The following is a 20,747-nucleotide window of genomic DNA, read 5'->3' as shown; positions in this document are numbered from 1 at the left end:
GTCAATGAGAAAGCTCATGTCCTTAGAAACTCATAATACACACTGGAGTTTAGAAGGTGCTGTGGATCATGGTCTCATTTCCAAACAAAAGACAAGAAAACGAATCCCGAAACCAAAATAAAACCAAGGTCTTTATAAAAGCATGTCAGTAAAAGTGGCCTTATTGTGGTAAAGACGATTGAAATGTTTTTTAAAAAAATTAAGTTTGATGCGTGTAGAATGGAAAATGTATCTATGAGAATTCCAATAGGATGAATCTGGCTAACTGTGAGATTCTCTAATTCTAAACTGTTCCATAATCTCATTGGCGCAGATGCTGCTGTGAGCCTTCCATAAGTGCCATTTGCAATGTCTACTAGAATATAATTTACTGAACTGTTAATATACCTTCATTTGGAACTTGCCATTTTCTGAATAGTACAAAAGTTGAGTTCATCCCTTTACTTATGCTGGCTAGAGGGGTGAAGTGCACATTTATGTACAGTGTTAAACATCTGTTTGTGCATTCTTGTTTTTTCAGGATAATTTTCCATTTCATTTCTATTTCCAGAAGACCTTGCAGTAGAAAGGCAAATAACCACTTGGGTTCCCAATTTTGTATGGCTTTTGAAGCCAAATCTCCTTTACTGTTGCCTGAAGCCAAGTGGTTGCAATAAGCAGAGTCTTCTGCATGATAAAGGAAATATTTTATTCACCCACTGCGTTGTCCTACATGCTGAATAAAACACACAGCAGTTGATCTGCTTTGCCATGTGCATTGTGTTGGTAAAAAGAAGATCATAAGCCAATGGTTTAACATTCTGAAAAACCCAGTTTCTCAGATGGTTATGACTCTCCAGTTCTTAAGCTATTAGATACCGAGTGTGTCATACAGATGGTGTTCACATTCCCTGTGGAGTCATGTTGCTGTCAGCAGCACTGTACCAGATGTAGGAAGGCACAAAAGTGTTTGCTGTTGGAATAGAAATTCCAGGAAGAACCAAGGAATGAGATAAGAAAATTAAAGGGATCCATTTTTAATAGTATCGTGACTGGCTTCACACTATTGCAATTAAATATTTAATCAGTGCTAGATCCGTGAATTATATATGTATGCATGCATGTGTTGTTGTCTTGAATATCAATGAAAAATCCATCAAGTGGCATATTGTAATGAACCAGCTCCTGTTGATTTAGAAGTGGGAAGGATTTTCAGGAACATGATACTGTTCATCAAGCAGAAGGAGAAGGCAGAAATTCACAAATTAAGTAAAGCAGAGTTGATACAGTACTCTGGTTCACAATGAGCTTTTCCCATGGAGTTCTTCTGCAGAAGCAGGCACACAAAAAAAATAGCAGTCACTTGAAGTAAATAGATTTAAAACTAGTGTAAGTAAATTATCATTGTCAACTAGTAATAGTATCTAATCAGCTGAAATATTGTTGCTTAGTGTAGTAAGTTACAACAGAGGGCATATTGAAACAGTGGTAATTTGTTCCATTGATTCAATGGGCCTACTCTAGCTGCAACTTTCTGTGCCAAGGAACAGGATTTCAGCCATTGATCAACCAGCATTTTTTGTCTCAATTATTAATGCAACTAAAATCAAGAAAATTTGTGGGGGGAAATGTGTGTGTGTGTGTGTGTGTGTAAGGGTATGTGGCTCTGAAGCTACAGAAGTGAAGCTGAAAACAAATTCTTAGACTTAAAATTGCACAAAGACACTTTGTTCTTTTTTTATTTCGCATCAGACTCCAGTTATCAGAGCTTAGCAGTTTATTGTGATTGGATCTTAAGTCCATCTAGCACTGTCCTTCAGCATGAAGTGGAAAAGTAAATACACAGTTGACATAAATGAGTGTCTCAGACCCAGACATCTACAAAACATAATCTTGTGCTAACTACTATTCACACTTGTTGAAAAACAGTCCTGACAATTGCTTTGTGTTTGGGGGAGAAGTGGTTAATAGATGAAAAAAGGAGTCAATCTCTGGGATTTTCCATTTCTTGGTGTCTCTTTGTGACTGGTAGTGATCAGAAGAGGCTATCCTGTAGACCAGTTGTCTGCAATCTTGCGTAACCCTGGTGTTCTTAGACTGCAATTCCCAGAAACCTTCATCACCAGCTCTGCTGGCTGGCATTTTTGGGATTTGCAGTCCAAGAACACCTGGGTTACCCAAGGTTGGGAACCACTGCTGTAGACCATTTTGACTGCTGCCATTGATGTTGTCAACATTCAGGCTGCCTTTTGCTGTGTAAATCTTGGCATCCTTTTTCAGTAATAGTGGACCATTTCTTGGCATTTTGAATCAAGGATACAGAAGCACAACATCCCACATTCAAATGTCAGAGGTTTTTGGAAGAAGTGAATTCTAATCTTGCCTTTTTGACCCTCATGTAGATGACAAAAAAATAAAATAAAAACAAGAACAATGAAATATCTATAAAAAAATTAAAAATAAGATGGAGCTAGTAAACGGCAAAAAGACCCAGCAAAAAAACTAAGGAAGCACAACAATTCTATTACTGCAACGAAATGTACCAAATATGTGCAATTTTCCTCTTTGTTAAGGCTCCAGGATGGTGGGATTAAAGAAAGCTCTTAGGTGAGAGAGTTAGACACCACAACTGACAAGTCTCTATCCATTTCCACTTGCACACACTTTACTTGCCAGGGGGACACAAATGTGGGTCTCCATTATCGGTGCACATACTGTTAGACTAAGATGGGACTCTGATACAGGAACAAAGATACTGCCCTAACTGTACTGACCACTTGAGATTGCACGTAAAAATCCCTCATCAAATAATAGTAATTTTGCTGATAAGCTCAGTGGGAAGAGATGAATGGATCCCTTACCCAAGCAGCTGATAGCTCTGATTGCTGCTTTGGAAAAAAGAAAAGATAGTTCCATCTGCACAACTTAGCAGAGATGAGCCTATACAGTTAGGGATTTGTCAGTTAGTTGAGAAAAGACAAATTTATCATAGCACGCCTTCCCAAAATATATTTGTTGTAACATTTCATCTTCTGCTTGATTCAGCCTTATTATCTGTGCTATTAATATTCCTTATAATTCCACGTGAGTTGAATAAAATTCTAATTCAATTATACAAGTCATAGAATAACGTAACCCTTCCCGATAGATATAAGGTTACATTGGAAGAAAGATCTTTACATGTGTTTAGTATGCTTAACACCTTGTGCTACCTAATATATAGAGAAACTAGATGCTACTGCTATGTATCTCGCACGTCGGAGATGAAATTTACATAATTTATGAAAAATGAGAAATGAATGCTATGATGAGAATATAATGAGCCTGTGAGGAAAGAATTGTTTTACCACTCATGTAGTTTGAATCACACTCTTTAAATTGACCCTTGCCACTCATTCTGGAAAGCAGTGGCAAACAGTAATTTTACTGACAATGAAACTGTCAGCCAGAAAGGAGCATTTGTGAATGTGCTTGACATCTTAATCCAGCAGCTTATGGAGGCACTTTAGAAAGATATTAATGAGTTCAGCTATAGTATTTAAAAAAACCACCCTAAAGGAATTTATTCTGCATTAGAAAAGAAAATATGAAGACTGTGTTGGCACATGTCAGAATCTTACCAAACATTAAAATGAAGAAGTGAAAAGTATGGATTCAGATATGGATACAGAGAGGCATTATTTTTCCCCATTAAACTTTATCCATGCTCTATTAAACTGGATCTATAAGAACATCCTTGTTTTATCAAACAGATAACACTCGCTAGGAGCAATTCTGCTACTTTGCCAGAAAAACAACCAGGACAGTTGTGAATTAATGTATCATATTATTTTATTTACTGAGACTTAAAATAATTTTCTATCCAACAAGCTCTAATGTTAGAGACTGGGGATCACATTTCATTTCCCTCCAGGCCATGATTTAGAATGGTTTTGAATAATATTGTTTATTCAAAATAATTCCAATAACTGGGAAAATTCAATAAATCCCAAAACTGGAAATGCACAGCCTCTCTACCTCCCGTGTTCATTTTGTGTCTCATGTGCTCATGACTCCCTTTTCTCAAGCTTCCTTGATGTTGGAAATTGGCATGTGTTGGCAGCATAGTGCGAGGCTTTATTTGGCTCACAAGATCTCGTAAGCTATGTAGAGGTCTATAATACCTGGCAAGCAAGTGACCTTGCCAGAATCCCCTCACCTGTACTGCCACTGTCAGGTAAATGAACTGACATCGCATAAGGAAATAGTATATTTTCTGTGACTGGAGAATTTCAATCAATGCAGTACTTAATTGCATACAATTTAAGCCCTGCCATGTGTATAAATGGCTGGGACAATGTTACAGAAGTAGCCCGCTTCTGACCACAAATAGTCTAATTATTTTAACATTTTAATTTATTTTCTATTTTACTTATATTTGATACACATCCATAATTTTAAATTGCACAATGCTCTAGAAGGAAGGAAGGAAGGAAGGAAGGAAGGAAGGAAGGAAGGAAGGAAGGAAGGAAGGAAGGAAGGAAGGAAATTGTTATGTATAATCTTCAACCCATTCTTCCTAGCTGCAAGTATGTAGGATACTAATTATTTTCCATTTTTTCCAGGAAGAGAACAGACCCCAAGAGAGAATGACAGGCCAAAGGCTACACCTATGTCTGTGCTTCTGCAGTGATGTGAGCCTTGTATGTTCAAGTCTATGCTCAAAGCTCTGAACATATGACCACAATGGCTGTGCAAACTACCATATTCCCATTTCAAGTGTTACAGATGAGTGCTGAATAACTGAGCAACATGACGGAGCATGTTTGTGTCCACTGCTGTCCTTTTCATATCCAGCCATTTTGTATAGCTGTAAGCTGAAAAGAGGGCAATGTTAGGAAGAGGAGAGCCTTCTTTACCTCTGGAGATTCTCCATATAATTAGGAAAACTGATTTTCACAAAGAAATGACGCCTTCTATGTGTGGCCCTCCAATGAGGGTGTAGGAAGGGGAAGATAGATCATTCCTATTCTTCATATATTTATTTTGCACATAATTAGCATTCCTCAATAGAACTATATTGACAGCCCAGGATGTAATTATACAAGATCAGTTTCTGGCTCCACTAAATTCAACAAAGAGGCTCTTTTGGGTATTGTTAATTAAGGTAATTTTAATGTCCCTGATTTGAATAACTATTGGACATTCCTCTTCCCCTTCATTGCTGTGAAGATACTTACAGACATTTCTCTGACTGTTAAGTTCATCTGTGGACCACAGAGCTGAAGACTATGCCTTAGAGATCTCTATAACATTTCCTCAATGGCATCTTAGATTCTCACTAAAACTAGTGAAGCCACAGGACTGCCCTCATGTAGATATTGTCCCCACAAAATTATTTCTATGCTGAGTCAAAATAGCATTTAACATTCATTTTTACTTTCATCACTGCTGGGGAAAGGTTGCAAAATTACTTTTAAGAAAAATGAATATTAAATTATGCTGAGGTTATCCATAACTGAGCATTGGTAGTAGGGGTCCTGGCGGATGCATGTGAGAAATGTTTGAACTCCCCTAGATTTTCTCGAAATCTGCCTTTTTTGATGCATTACTTTGAGTGAGGGTTTTTCCAGCCATCTAAAAAGTTTGCGAATATCAGCAGGGACAACAGCTGTACTTCTCACCTGTTGAAATTCTGCCAATAAATTTCAGTCTATAAACTGAAATAAGAGGTACAATTATTCTGCTCATGTTATGTCCTGGGACAATCAGCGCTGGCCTTACCATTTGGAGAAATATGGTGGCTGCCTTGGGCTGCAAATGCAGCAGATAAAGAGCATCTATGAAGTCTTGGAGCCCACAGGTGTGTGTACTACTAGAAGTGCCATGGATCACGCTGTCTCATTACCAAATGTGGAATGGCACTCAAATGCCAAGACATTGTGCATCTGTACATGATGGGGAATGTAGAGAACTGTCTTGTCTTTTGACTTAGGCAGAAATATCCCCTGAGGTAGTTATAACCAAAGGAAATATATATATATAAACCTGCCAAATAAAATACTGCTGTACATTACTGTATAATATTACATATGGCTGTATAAATATGATGCTTCCCATGGGACAGATTCCCAGTATATCCCCATAGTGGAACTTTTACCTTGGTCCTGTTAATATTAGACAGTGTTTCCATTCCTATGTGCTGAGATGCTAAGCATAGTTTGAATGGTTTGTTGGTTATGATCACCAGTGAATTCCTTCTTCCTGTTGAATTTATCACATCTCTAATCTCTGTAGGGAAATTCTTAATGTATTTTCTCCACCAATATTTTACGTCCAGATTATGGCCTACAGCTGATTGTTACTCCTAGCTACAGTAGGAGGTCCAATGAATTAATGGAATTTACAAAATGTTGATTTACTGAATTACCTATGATTCAATAATTTTATTCCAACTGAATTTACGCCAATATCCTATTCTTTCCTTTTAGAAGCAAAACCAAGTTCCTCTCCATCTTTTCTTGTGGTTTTGTTGGTTTGTTTTATTCCCTGCAGTTCTTTAATACCGAGTAACTCCTTCTTCCTGTTTAGCTATTCTCTACTAGACATATGCATTGTCTGTGGAGAAATGTGCAAACATTGTCCATATCAGTGGTATCTGCACAATTCCAGAGTGACTGTGGGGTTCAGCAAAGAATGTGACCTTCATGTCCCTTTCAGTATTTGTAAAATTAAAAAGATTTTCAGCAATTTGAATTGACAACAGACAAAATTGAAAATAATACAGTAGTTGCTGGTGCCAAGGTGAGGGTGAGTAATAGCTGATTCCACTAATCTGGCCCTTGATCTCTGTTGGATATTCCAACCAATGAGATGGCAGGGAGGGCATAGCCTTAAGTCACCATGCAGTATGTTACTGAAAGATGTAAATATGCAAATTGATTTACCTGTCACAGTGCATAGTGACAGAACCATTTGCATTCAGTTGGCAACTGAGAGTCAAATGAAGAGTAGAAGCAAGCACATTTGCATAAAGTATTGCAATGTAAAGAATGATGTAGATCAGAAGCTGATAGATTTTCAATATTATCCAAGTGAAAATAATATTGCAGATATTTTCATGAAGCCATTGCCAATGCAGAAGCATGTTTATCTATGCAATAAGCTTGGACTGTACAATAATTAAATTTAAAGAGGGGTGTTGAGATTTTGATATGAAAATGTATTAAATATTAATGTTGTATAGTTAAATGTAAAATGGCTGATTTTACCTGAGTCACTGTACTGATTGTATTCAGGTGTGGGTATCAAGAATTAAGACTTAATGCTGTACAACTGTGTACATGATGAAACTTTGTGTAACAGAAGATGATGTATTTTCTGATTGGTCACAGAACTGTACATAAGTCATGTGTAAAATGAACGTCTCTATCTGCTGTAAGTCATATCACTTTTTCCTATGCTGTGTGTTTGCTTCATGTCATGTTATGCTGCCAAAGGAATGTCTATTCTCTATGTATATATGTAAATGGACTAAGTTGTTGGTTTTACTCTCTCAGCGTCATCATGTCATAAGTATCTCTGCTAACCAATATCTCCTCACTCTGCTGATGTTATGAGAATACATGTTATAATCAAAATTCTCAACAGCAATATACTGTATACTGCAATGTTACCAATGCTACAAAATGCAGGAGCATTGCCAGGAAAAAAAAAACCAGTGCCTTTACACCAGTGTCTTGGAGGGTGATTAATTCAATTGGTGCACAAATAAATGCTGCCATAATAGCGAAGAAGGAAAGAATTAATTCCCTTTTAAAAGACTAGAGCTTGCTCGTGGTGCTGATGAGGAGGTGGAAGAAAAAGAAATTCTGGAGCTCTTTTTGGCCTCTTTATCCAGTAGGGATTGCAAAGCAAGATCCACATTGGTAATATATCTCAAAAAAGCTTCCATGTTCATTTCAGTGCAGAAGGATAAGCCCACCTATGTGAAATTTCAGGTAATAGTATAGCATAGGATTGCTATTGCAAAGCTTACCAATCCTTTATCTCTAACATTCAGCACTAACACAGATAAGCTCTTATATACCACATTGCAACAAGATATAACCCCCCCCCAAAAAAACCAGCATTTATTTGCTCCTCAAGGAAATGAGTGACGAGCTTCCATCCTTTCCTGAGCAGTGGCAGCAGGAGTTCATGTATCGACATCACAGGCAGGAGTGCTGTCGTCCTCCTTCTTTGCAGTGTATTTTTCCATTTATGCTTTATGTCCAGATTGTCACCTAAAGCTGATTGTTACAGTGGGCTCTAGAACCCGGCTCCAGCATTTCCAGGTTTGTCCTCTCCTCACCACTATCTACGGACTCGTTCCACAAGTGTTGGGACTCTGGTTTCCCCAGAACATCTATGGGTAGCAGATCCCTCCCTGTTCAGTCTTGCTGCCCTTCATAAGCAGGGCAACAACAAAACCAGAAAACTGGAGAGCAAGTCTAGAATGCTTTCCTCTACCTACATTATGGATGGATTTCTAAGACCTGAATAGTCTGCACTCCTTTCTTTCTTCCAGTATTACTGGCTCTTACAGCCTCTACTATCTTACTTGCTGGTTGGCTGGGAAGGTGACTGGAATGTTCCAAGCACACATTTGTTCTATCACATGTTGTAACAGTTACAATTGAGCATTTTTTACTCATTTTTGCCTGAGACTTAAGCATATGTTGGAACTTCACCCAAAATGCAAACCTACTTATTCACAGTGATGGATTTGGGGGTTTTTCTGGCAATAACAATGCAGGACAGTACTTGTCTCCTCTAGATGGTGGATTATCTACAAACTGGTTGATCTACAAAGTTCTGACCATCACTGACCACTGGCTTCTCCTAGACTTACTTAACTTGCATCCAACAACAATTGCAAAGCTGTACCTTCACCACTGCTGTTGTCCACAACCCAGCCAAAATTTTAATGCTGTAGCAAACTATACACCATAACTTGGTGGGAGATAAATTGTACTGTATACCTTTTGTAGCACCAAATGCATCTTGTCATGTTTTCCAGAATATCCTGCCAAAATAGGGAGCTGTTTCTTCCTCATTGACACTGTCTTCAATGGTGAGTGAATTATTCCTAAAATAATTTTGTTGTCATACTCTCAATATCTGACTCCACAATAGAGACAATTGGAGATTAATTATGTACTGCTGTAGTGTAGCAGTAGTCTTCTGTTTGATGCTTATGGGAGTTGACAGGTTATCTGTATCCATAGCTGAACTTGAAAGCAATGGCAAATTTAGTGAGGACAATAGATCCAAGCTTCAGCTTTTAAAATACTAGATATTTTCAGCAGTGATTTCTCTTGGGACAAATAAGTCTCCAGAAACTGGAAAACCATGCTGGGCACTATTTTCCACTACAGAGCAGCTCAAATCATCCTCCTAAATTTCCAAGTCTTTTTATTATGGTAGCCGCTTCTTCCTCCCACCAGCAACAAACTCTTGCTGAACCCAGTTGGCCATCTCCATTCTAACGTGTGCCCATGTTTTTATGTGAATACCCACAGCGTGAGCCAAGTTGTGCTCTTCAGACCAGTGGGAAATTCTTTCCTGTGTTAATGGAGTGTGCACTGCTCACATGAAATAATCTTCCATGCATCTTGAGAACTAAAACCAGTTTTGTTTTGTTTTTAAAAAAAGAACACTTGAATTTTCATGCTTCATTTGTGTGCTCCCTGTGATTCTACAACCTCTGGGCTTCCTTCTGCAAAATCCAAATCATTTTCATGTGGCAGCCATCATCAAGATGTACAACACCTGATAGGCGGAATGTTGGAACAAGGCATACACAAGAGATTATATTGTCCACAAGCAGGTAAACAGTTCGAAACTTGAGTCTGCATCTGAACATTTCAGAGAAAGGTAGAGCATTTGTTGCAAGAAGACAAAAAGCACTCTCCTGAGATTACATGTGGTATCTATTTGGACTTTCTGAGCTATGTTAATGTTGCATTAAAGAAATGAGTGGTCACATACGTATCAGTGAGGAGCCATTATATACATAGTCATAAAGAGAGGAAGCATGATCCATTAGTCTTCATTCTCAATGCTCCCATTGACTTCTATGGAAAAGTATATACTTTGGAGAGAAGTAATATGTAGAGAAACACAAGGTAACAGAGAGGTACTGAGATTACAAATAAATTACTGAATATTAACTCTGCAGTCTTGATGAAGTTCTTAGAGTCCTTTTAAGGTAAAAAATAAAATTATTTCTTATATCAGCTGTCCAGCGTTTAAATACAGGTGTACATTTTTATATAATGTGTCATTAAAGGCAGATTATGATGTGCTGAGTTTATCGATGAAAAATTTAAAAATGGCAAATTGTTAAAAAAATGACTGAAGTGATTTGCTATAATTATTATTATTATTATTGAATGGTAGCTGTATTAAAATTATTGTTATTATTGAACTGGATCAAATTTGCAGGGATAGTTGCCCATCCTAGGGGGATCAGCCTCTAACTTTCATTTGGATCGATACAGGGAGCTTTACACTAGAAGCAAATGGGAAGAAAAAAGAAAATGCATTAACCCCTCCACTTCACCCAGCTTTTTGTGATCAGTTATTCTGTTCCAAAAAGGATGAATTGGAATGAGTTAGCTGTGGATAAGGCACTTTCAAAATTTTAGGAAGATTCATTGGAAACTTCTGGGTGAAAGAAGAGTATCCAAATTTCAAAGAATTGAAGTCCCAACCCCTGGTTTCACAGCCAGGTGCTCAAAGAGATTCTTAAAGACATTCTCAAATTTTTGGAAGGATTATTAAGCAGCTTCAGATAGAAGGGGATTGTTCAAGTTTCAGTGGGATTTGCTTTCTCTCTCTCCCTCCATTTGTACAAAAATGGCTTGTGTGATAAAGGAGTCCCTAGGCAAGACACCTGCAAAACTTTAGAATAATAAACACAGGAGTTAAGATGCTACAAGAAATGAAAGATAGTTCTTAAATGTTTTAATACAAATAGAGAAATATAATTCTGACAGCAAAGCAGTGTGAGACCTCACTGTTCCCCGGACGTTTCAGCAAATGTATGTTAAAACAAAGCATTAAAAAATTGAAGCAAAACTCTGAAATGGAAATGCTGGTTTTACAGAGACATCTGATTCTCAAGATAGCCAAGCAAGTCTGCTTAGATAAGCCCCATCTGTAAGGAGCAGGAACAGGAGCAAGGGATAACAGCTTTCCCCTGTTATCTCCGCATTTGTATGCAGTGCTAGTCTCAATCTAAAGCATGTTAAACTGATTAGCTATGTTTATTGACATAATAGTGTGTAGGCTAGGACACATGTTGAGAAATATTATCTAACTTATTAATAGGACTTATGACTTGTGAGCTGTCATAAATGCTTACAAAAGCAAAGAATCACAATTTGCTTTTCTATTACTTTAGCAAGATGCCAAATCTTACATTTATAAAGTGATATCTATTTACACAGAAGCTGTTAGAAGATTTTAACTGTACAGTATTATTAGCATCTGCTTCTTTTCTTATTGGTAATTTGTGGAGCAAAGCACAAATTAAAAACAAAACAAAATGACATACCAAATACTATTCTAAATTAAATCCCTCACGAATATGAAGGGACGAATATTTACCCATTTTTATTAGCACTTTGCATTAAAAACAAACAAAAAACCCATTCTGCCTACCGGCCGCAATCAACTGATCAGCAGCAGAAAGGCAGCCACCACCCCAAACAGCCACCCAATATCACAGCCTACCACCCCCCTTTCTTTCCCTATCGGCCTCTAATCAGGTGATCAGCAGCCAATAGGCAGAATGGGCTTCTGTGCCATGTGGTAAACTCTCCTGGGGGGGACCCAATTTGTGGGTGAATAACTCGGATGATCAATATCTGATCTTCACCAAAGTTGGCAGGTGTGTTGGGGAAAGACATAGAAGACATCTACACAAACAGTTTCTGGATGTCAAAGAAGTTTAATTTTTTCAAACTATTTTATATATAAGGAGTTTCCTTTTTTCTTACTAATAGATAGATAGATAGATAGATAGATAGATAGATAGATAGATAGATAGATAGATAGATAGATAGATAGATAGATAGATAGATAGATAGATAGATAGATAGATAGATAGATAGATAGATAGATAGATAGATAGATGAGTATGAAAAAAATTAAACTTCTTTGGCATGTATAATAAAATTAAGAATCAGCATCAACCCCCTCTAATCAATCTGTATGTGCCCTTTGGGTGACACTGCAATCCAATCTTGTCTAGGACCATGAGAGGCTGTGTCGTTATGGATTTCAGTAAAAAACCTCAGTCTCATGAATGGGACAAACAGAAACACCTATGACTTTGATTTGAGCTAAGGACTACTGTGAGCCCCAACACTTCCAACTGGGTCAGTGGGTTGTTCCTCTTCAATTCTTAAATCCATAGACTCTAGACTGGTGACTGGAAACAGAACAGGGCTTATTGAACTTAACAAGTTGTTCTGAATTTGGTCTTGCTTCTTTGAGCCTAGTTGACATCACTGGCCCAAGGTCAGTTTGCAAAGTCTCAAATCCACTAGCTCCATTCACCAAAGAACAAGAAGATGGGTGGAAAGCCTAGTTCTCACCAATGAACTCCTCACCTCTAAAGTATGCAAAGTCTCATGAACAGGACATATGCATTTCCAGATTGCTCCTAACAATGAGAATCAATACATCCACAGTAAAGGTAGTCGGGGCAAGAACTTCCTCTGTAGTAATCATGTTGGTCCGGACTCCCCAGGTTTTCTTCCTCCAAACTCTCCCAGTGCTTTTGCTGCCTCCTCCTTGGCCAACATCAACTCTGCATGTTGATAGGCTTTCCTCTAGCTTCCTTTCAATCATGTTCCCCCCAGTAGGATGGATGATAAGAGGCTTTGGGGTGCTCATGCTTTCCCCCTACCCTTTGGGAATCTGCAAGTTGGGCTAGAAACCCAACCCCCAAGTTTTTCCTTATAAATATAACCCCACTCTCCTGGGGGTTCTGCCTTTTCTTCGGGGAATGCTCTGCCCAATAGATCCCTGTCCATTTTTCCCAGGCATCTCCCAAAGTCTCTTTATTGAGATCGTCTTTGGGTTTTTTCCACCCTCTAGAAACCCCATGCTCTCTGTCTCTAACCCCAGTCAGTGGACCTTTTCCCTCCAGTTCTCTAGGGACTTTTACTTCTTCCTTCTTCAATTCCATCTCTTTCTCAGGTTCTGTACCACTCCACACTTCCTCTCTCTTAAGGATCCCCCCCTTTTTGCACTTCCCCCAAGTGGCAAGGTCTCCTTTATAGAGCCCTTTTTAAGGAGAAAGGTGGGAAATTTATTTTAAATAGTTAATATATAAATATAAATATAAATAATAATAATATATATACAGTACATATAAATATAAATATAAATATAAATATAAATATTAATAATAATAATAATAATAGTAATAGTAGTAATAATAATAAAATAAAAATAATAAATAATATATTTAATACATAAATATAAATATAAATAATAATAATAATATATATACAGTACATAAATATAAATATAAATATAAATATAAATATAAATATAAACAATAACAACAACAATAACAACAATAACAACAATAACAACAACAATAACAACAACAACAACAACAACAACAACAACAACAACAACAACAATAATAATAATAATAATAATAATAATAATAATAATAATAATAATAATAATAATAATAATAATAATAATAATAATAATAATAATAATAATAATAATAATAATAATAATAATAATAATAACAGAAGTATATGTGGTGGATTGGAGGGTGCCCACTTAGATATATATATCTGTCATCTGGCAGGGGTGGAGTACTGCCTCCTTCTCCCTAAGTGGGCACCCTCCAATCCACCACATATACTTCTGGTTGAATTCTGCTCTCCTGGGAACAGCACATGGCATTGTTCTCTTCTTTGGGTAGCTTAACAGGAAAACCCTTTGATAAATTCCAAAGTTTCAAGTTACATTGCTGGCACTTGCGGCCGGAATGTGGCCGGGGCATGTCACAACAGTAGATGGGGAGAGAGGGGAGGATGGAAGGAGTGGGAGGGGAGGGGACAGGGGGGCTGCGTGACTGCATTGTGCCGTCCCTGTCAATAGGTGGACCCCCTCCTGGCCCCATAAAGCCGCCGGAGTCAAAGCTGGCAGCCTCTGCTGTCTGAGATCACAGCTGCCGGTAAGCGCACTTGGAGCGGGGCTGCGGAGGACAGCTAGGGCTGCCCCCCCATGCGGCCCAAACCAAATGTATGTGCGGCCCAAACCAAATTTTCAGCTTCTAATGTGAATATTCGTCCCTTCATATTCATGAAGGTGAAAGGTTGGACACCCCTGGTGTAAAGATCAGTAATCAGTGGAATTTGCACCATCACAATGAACAAAAAGTCAGAGATGGCAAGGCAGAACAGACCCTAGCAGACTAATCAAAGCCTACACACAGGAGAAATGCAGGCATTCCTCCACAGCTACACACAGAGTTTATTCTTCTTGCAATGAACTATTTAGTAAACTAGCACTCCCTAGCACCTCTAGTTGGAGTCTCTATGAGAGATCTTAGATTTTTTGGGGGGGGGGTTCTCAGCTGCCACTGGTCTTCTCATTTGGCCCCAGCAGTTCAGTGGCTTTTGCTTCCATTTCCTCACTTCAAACCACTTGGCATCTTTGGTGAGAAATTTTACAGCCACATGGATGCCAGATGGAACTCCACAGATGCCCTCTCCAACAATACATCCAAATTAGTTTAATATATATGCACACCCTCTTTGCTCCCCTCATCTTATATCTTACCTTAAAAAGGGAACGCAAAGCATTCCTGCTGTGTGTTTTCCACTGGAGCTGAACACAAACAGTGAGAAAATCATCCCAATTTTTTTCTCTATTTATGTATGTGAAGATAAAGTCCTCCAAATGAAATTTTACTTCATTTGCAAATCTATAGCAGTGAGCACAGCATGGGTTGGCTGTGTTTTAGCTTGGCTTTGTTTTGGTTTTTGGTTTTTGGTTGAGACTTCTGCTTGTATTTTAATTATTAGAGGTTGAGTTATTTGCATCCTTTTGATGTGTTTCAGTTTGCTGTGTGTGCATGGTCAACTTTCTCTCATCACAAGAACTCATATGCAAACTGCAGATAACTTGCTGAAAGAGAAAAGCACTCTGGTTGTTGTAGGTTTTTCAGGCTGTTTGGCTGTGTTCTGGAGGTTTTTCTTCCTAACGTTTCACCAGTCTCTGTGGTCGGCAACTTCAGAGGACAGGAGTTGAAACTCTGTCTGTGTTCTGGTGTAGTGTGTGGAATAGTTGAGTATTTATAACTGTGGGATCAGCTGTGGGTGTATTGTTGTGATAAGAGGGAGAGATTATCTGTCACTGTGATTGATGGGTGTTGTTAGCTAGTCTTTTGTGTGCAGTGATCACCGGTCCTTGTAGCTGGGTAGAGTTCATTGATCTTTTGCATGCTGTATTCTTCAGTGCTGGGAGCCAGGCTTTGTTGAGTTTTAGACATTCTTCTTTTTTGTTGAAGCTGTGCTGGTGTTTGTGGATTTCAATGGCTTCCCTGTGTAGTCTAATATAATGATTGCTGGTGTTGTCCACTAGCTCAGTATTTTAAAATAGTATTTCATGTCCAGCTCATTTCAGGGCATGTTCAGTTACTGCCGATTTTTTTGGTTGTTTTAGTCTGCAGTGTCTTTCATGTTCTTTGATTCTGGTGTGGATGCTGCGTTTTGTAGTCCCAATATATACCTGGCCACAACTGCAAGGTGTCTGGTATACATCTGCAGTGGTGAGGGGAATACAGAAAAGCACTCTGTGTATCACTCTTGTGCTGGAGGTGAGTGATTTTGCAGTGCTTGGGGAGTCAGCAGAAAGGTCTCTCTTTGCTATGAGACAACTCATATTACAAAGAAAAATATAGTTTTGGAAGTAGATCTGCTTCCTTACATTATTGCTACTTGTGGTAGCAGTGCAAGCAAAACCGTTGAGAAAGGAAATGAAAATGTATTGTAGCCACTGCTAATGATAAGCCTCACATCTGAGAAATCTTAGAGAATTTAACTCTGGAGGAACTTAGTTAAATATTTCCTGTTGTTTCTTCTCTGCTCACAAATAGGATAGACTGAGAATATGCACAAATGGGATAGAAAATATTGTGAAGATATTTGTGAACTGTTACAGTTGTAAGCACTCTAGCTTTATGTTCTTATTATGTTGTTCACCTTCTTTGTTAGGCATCTATTCTGTCTCTCAAAGGGGCTTTGATTGCTTTTATTATTCTGTAGTGTTGGGGTTAAGGATCCTACACTCAGGATTAAAATCCAGTTCGTTGTTGTTTTTGTTTTCTTGGTCATCTACAGCAGCTATTTTCTTTCTTTCTTTTTTTCAAAACTATTGGGGGTAGGGAAGGAATACAGAAGGTAAAGGGCGGTGGAAAGGGTGGAAAAAGGTTTTGAGTATAAGAGAACATCAAATATATAATCATTCAATCTTTTCATATTAAGTATGTAAGCATATAATCATATTCCAATAAAAGCTCATCTTTCTGATTCTTCTTCTTCTTGTTTTTTTAACTATTTGTCTATTTATTTACCCCCTTAGCTTTCGACTTGCAATTGTAACATAGCTTAAATCTAAGTTATTCCAACACCATCAGAACACCAAGACCAATTGTAAGATACATCCCCTCTTTCACCCTCCTTTTGTCTTAAAAATACACTTGACAGGCCTGAAATAGTATAGATTCCATTCACTTCTCCCTTTTTCTCCATGTGCTTCTTTTGTTTCTGTGACTCTGTTTTCTTCCGTATTTTGAAAGGGGGAACAACACCTAAAGCAATAATTCGCTTTTCAACCTCAGTTTTTCTAGCTGCTATAGCTACATAGCTTACTGGGTGACACATCCTCCCCTTTATATTATGTGGTATTGCCGGTTCTGGCATTTCTTTTAGCTGTAATTTAACCTCTGCTATTTTCTCTTCCTTAAAATCTTTAATTAAATCTTGCATCTGATCAAGATAATGATTTACCTGCTTAAATCCTTTCAACACTGTCATTTGGAAGGAGACTTTCCACTCTGACCATTGATCTCTAGTTTTCCCAGGGAGGAGTTCCATTTTTCCAGTATATCTGATCTATATATATAAAATGCTCTTCAGTTTCCACTATTTTATCCCTCACTTGGAGCTCCCTCTCCCCTTTGCCCAAATATACATAATGTATAAATCAACCTCCAGTCCAATATTTTACATTATAACTATTACAGTATTAACAAAAAATAGCAGGCAAACTCAGACAAGAAATGGAATTTAAAACATGAATCTCTCAGGTGTTTTTGTAATCCAAGACCGATTTCTGTCCAGATTTTGTGGGCTACTTTCAATCCCTTATCTCGTCGCCAACCTCCAGACTGGCTCTGTTTCTTCTTTTCTCTTCTCAAGGTTTGTTATTACCTTCACCCGGCAGGGCTGTGTTATCAGGGTGCCATTTATCAAAGTCCTCAGTTCAGTTCAGACCGTATGGCTCTCAGTTCACAGCTCACAGTCTGTTTTTTCTTCTTTTTTTTACTTCCAAAGGCTTCTTTCTTCTTCCCCAGCTCAGTTTCCCAGTCAGAGTCCCACAAAATGTATTGTCCACGAAAATCAGAGTCCCACACAGTCTAAGAATATATGTCCAGAAGGAGAAAAGGTCCAAAGTGCACAGCTTACAGCAAGTTTTATTCTCTCAAAGCCTGTCCAGTGTTGATTCTCCAGGAGTTTTTTCTTTAATAAAGGCACGAGCTATTTCTGCCTGACTGTTCCCTTAAATCAGCTCGACCTTGAATCAGCTTGGGTGCAAGCTGACATGCTGAATACGCCGCTCCTTATCTCTTTTCGGTCATAAATTTTCACAATCACTTGTTCTTCATTTTAATGGGCTTTTTCATAGAACAAGGGCTTCCACTTACTTGTTGTTGTATATTTTCGCCGTGCTTCTTGTTCTCTTATTCTCGGCAACGGAGCTGTCCTGGCTGGTTGCCAAAAATGGTGCCCGTCTTTGGTCCGTGCTTATGTGAATTTCCAGAAGAAAGAAAAATCGAGTTGCTGCCCAATCTTCCAACTTCTGTGGCTCACAAACTGCTACATAAAGGTCTCTCCTGACCTCACCTTCGATTCCCCCATTTCTAGGGGAATCCCAGGCCGAATTGGTTCTAGCTTCTCCGGGAGCTATTCCCAAGAGCTGCTAGCTTCACCACGATGAAGCTCCTCCTCCTACAGCAGCTATTTTCAATGGGGACCTCACACATTTGCAGGGGGCTACAAACAGGAAACAATCCTTCACACACCACCTTATAAGATTTGTTGTGCAACTTGCACAGTCCTGATTTTGGCCTGTATTTCCTTCATATTGTGTTCATGGCCATGGCCAAAACAAAGTGGAGAATGGCTGATCTACAGTATCTATAGTGCCATATCATAATCTACTCAGAAGTAAGTCCAATTCAATTCAGTAGGCATTGATCCTAAGTATATCTGAATTTAGTTCAGATAGTGTTTCATTCTTGCAATAATCATAGTTGAACAATGTCCTGTATGTACTTATGTATGAAAGACCCACATGGTGGCTGTAAAACATTGATGAAACTGACTATACACAAAGGTTACATCATTTGCATATAATCCAAGCTGTTTGGAGTTACACCAAAGAAAACTAGCTTCATCCAGCTATACCTGCAACCAAACAGCATGTTACTTTATCCTTACCTTTCTGTCTCTTTATCAGCCCTTCTCTTCAGCTCATCTTCCTCACCATGAAACAAAACAGTATTCTTATCCATTGCTTATATGGCCTCACCTCTGTGGCATTCCTCATGAACATGCATGAATAGTTGATTCAATTCATATATATATATATATATATATATAAAGCTGCAGTTCACAAATGTGGGATATTGTGCTGCTGTATCCATGATTCAAAATGCCAACAAACGGTCCAATGTTGCTGCACAATATTGTGCCCACATTGCCAGCAGGAAAAAAGATGCCAAGCTTTCCATAGCAAAGGACAGCCTAAATGTTGACAACACCAACAACAGCAGTCAAGATGGTCTACATGATACCCTCTTGTGCTCACTACCCTTCACAAGGTGACATCAAGCCAGGGAAAATCCCAAAAGCTGAATACTTTTTTTTTTATCAGTTAACCACTTCTCACCCACACACAAAATAATTGTCAGGGTTGTTTTTCAAACAAATGTAAATTATAGCTGACTTTTGTGCAGGTATAATGTCATTAAAGAAAAACCTTCATTCAAACTTCGACCCAGATGTGTCCATCACTTCTTCCCTTGGAAACGTATCTCATATCCGTTTTCAAGAAAATATTCATGAGCACCTTTGTCCTCTTCATGTTACTCAAATCCCCAATCATCTTCCACACTATTAAAAAAAACATAGTCAGATACAATGCTGCTAGATGTTCTGTATAAGAACATCTATTTGGCTAGATTAACCCATGATGCTTTCCCTACTCTGATGTGTTTCTTCAGATCCTAGTGACTAAGCCATTGATCATGATGTATTTTTATTAAAATGTAAAACTTTTTTTCTTTTCTGAATTACTTTGTCATGGTTCTGCTTTCACTCTGAAGTCTTTATTGCATAAAACCTTTTCCCCTTTATAAATTTAACTTCCTTTTGATCTTGCATACATGGGATACTAACAGATGCCTCAAAGGATTAGTTTCTCTCTCTCTCTTTCTTATATAAAGGCTGTTTATCATTTTCAATTATTACCATAAATGAGATATGAAAGGGGGAGAGAAAACAAATTTAAAAGCAAGAATGTTGACCAAAAATAGTTACTACAGTATGCCATGTCTCCTTAAAGTTTATTATGATTGACATAAGAAAGCTTGTGCAGAAAGCTGTACTTTTGATGTAGGACAGATAGTCTACGCATAGTTAAAACATAAGCAGGCTCTATTTCAGAAATCATTTCTAAATGTTCATGATACCCTGGAAACCAACATTGCACCAATATTTCCCAGAAAAGGCAATTTGTTGCAAATTGGGCTATATCCAGTTTAACCATATCACAGTCATTTTGTTTTATCCCACAGAGAGAGAGAGAGAGAGAGAGAGAGAGAGAGAGAGAGAGAGAGAGAGAGAGCACATACCTACAGTCAAAACTGTATTTACATTCCATGACAAGGAGAAAATCTCTGGATAATATCATCTTGGCAGCATTACACTGAAAATTGTGATCACTGTGGTTAATTATTATAAGCTCATTATGGGACAGATATTACTTCCAGATACTACTTCAACATAGCTTAAAGCTATGTCTGACATTACCATTTCTGTGCTTGCTTTTTAAGATGCCAATGCAAAATTGATTGAAGATGGAAAACGCCAGCATTCACTGTGCTGAAAGGGGTCAGAGGTGGCTCTGATACAGGGATCCTCCTGAATGCCTGAAGCAACTTTGCCAAGCAAGTGGGTTCAGACTCACATAGTTTTCTAGCATAAGAAAGACTTTTGCCTTTCCATACAGACAGAAATATGTTTTGTGAGTTTTACTATATGCAGCTCATATGCTGATATTATTGTGCAAGAACAAGAAACCATGGAAATACTTCTATTTAAGATTTATGTACAAAATATTTCCTCTTTTTTGTCATTTATAATACAGCTGTTCCTTGTTTCTTTCTTCCAGTTTATAGTCCCAAGATCTTAAGTGTT

This window comes from Pogona vitticeps, chromosome 2 (genome assembly GCF_051106095.1).
Source record: "Pogona vitticeps strain Pit_001003342236 chromosome 2, PviZW2.1, whole genome shotgun sequence".
In the NCBI taxonomy this organism is placed as follows: domain Eukaryota; kingdom Metazoa; phylum Chordata; class Lepidosauria; order Squamata; family Agamidae; genus Pogona; species Pogona vitticeps.
This window is presented reverse-complemented; position numbering follows the sequence as displayed.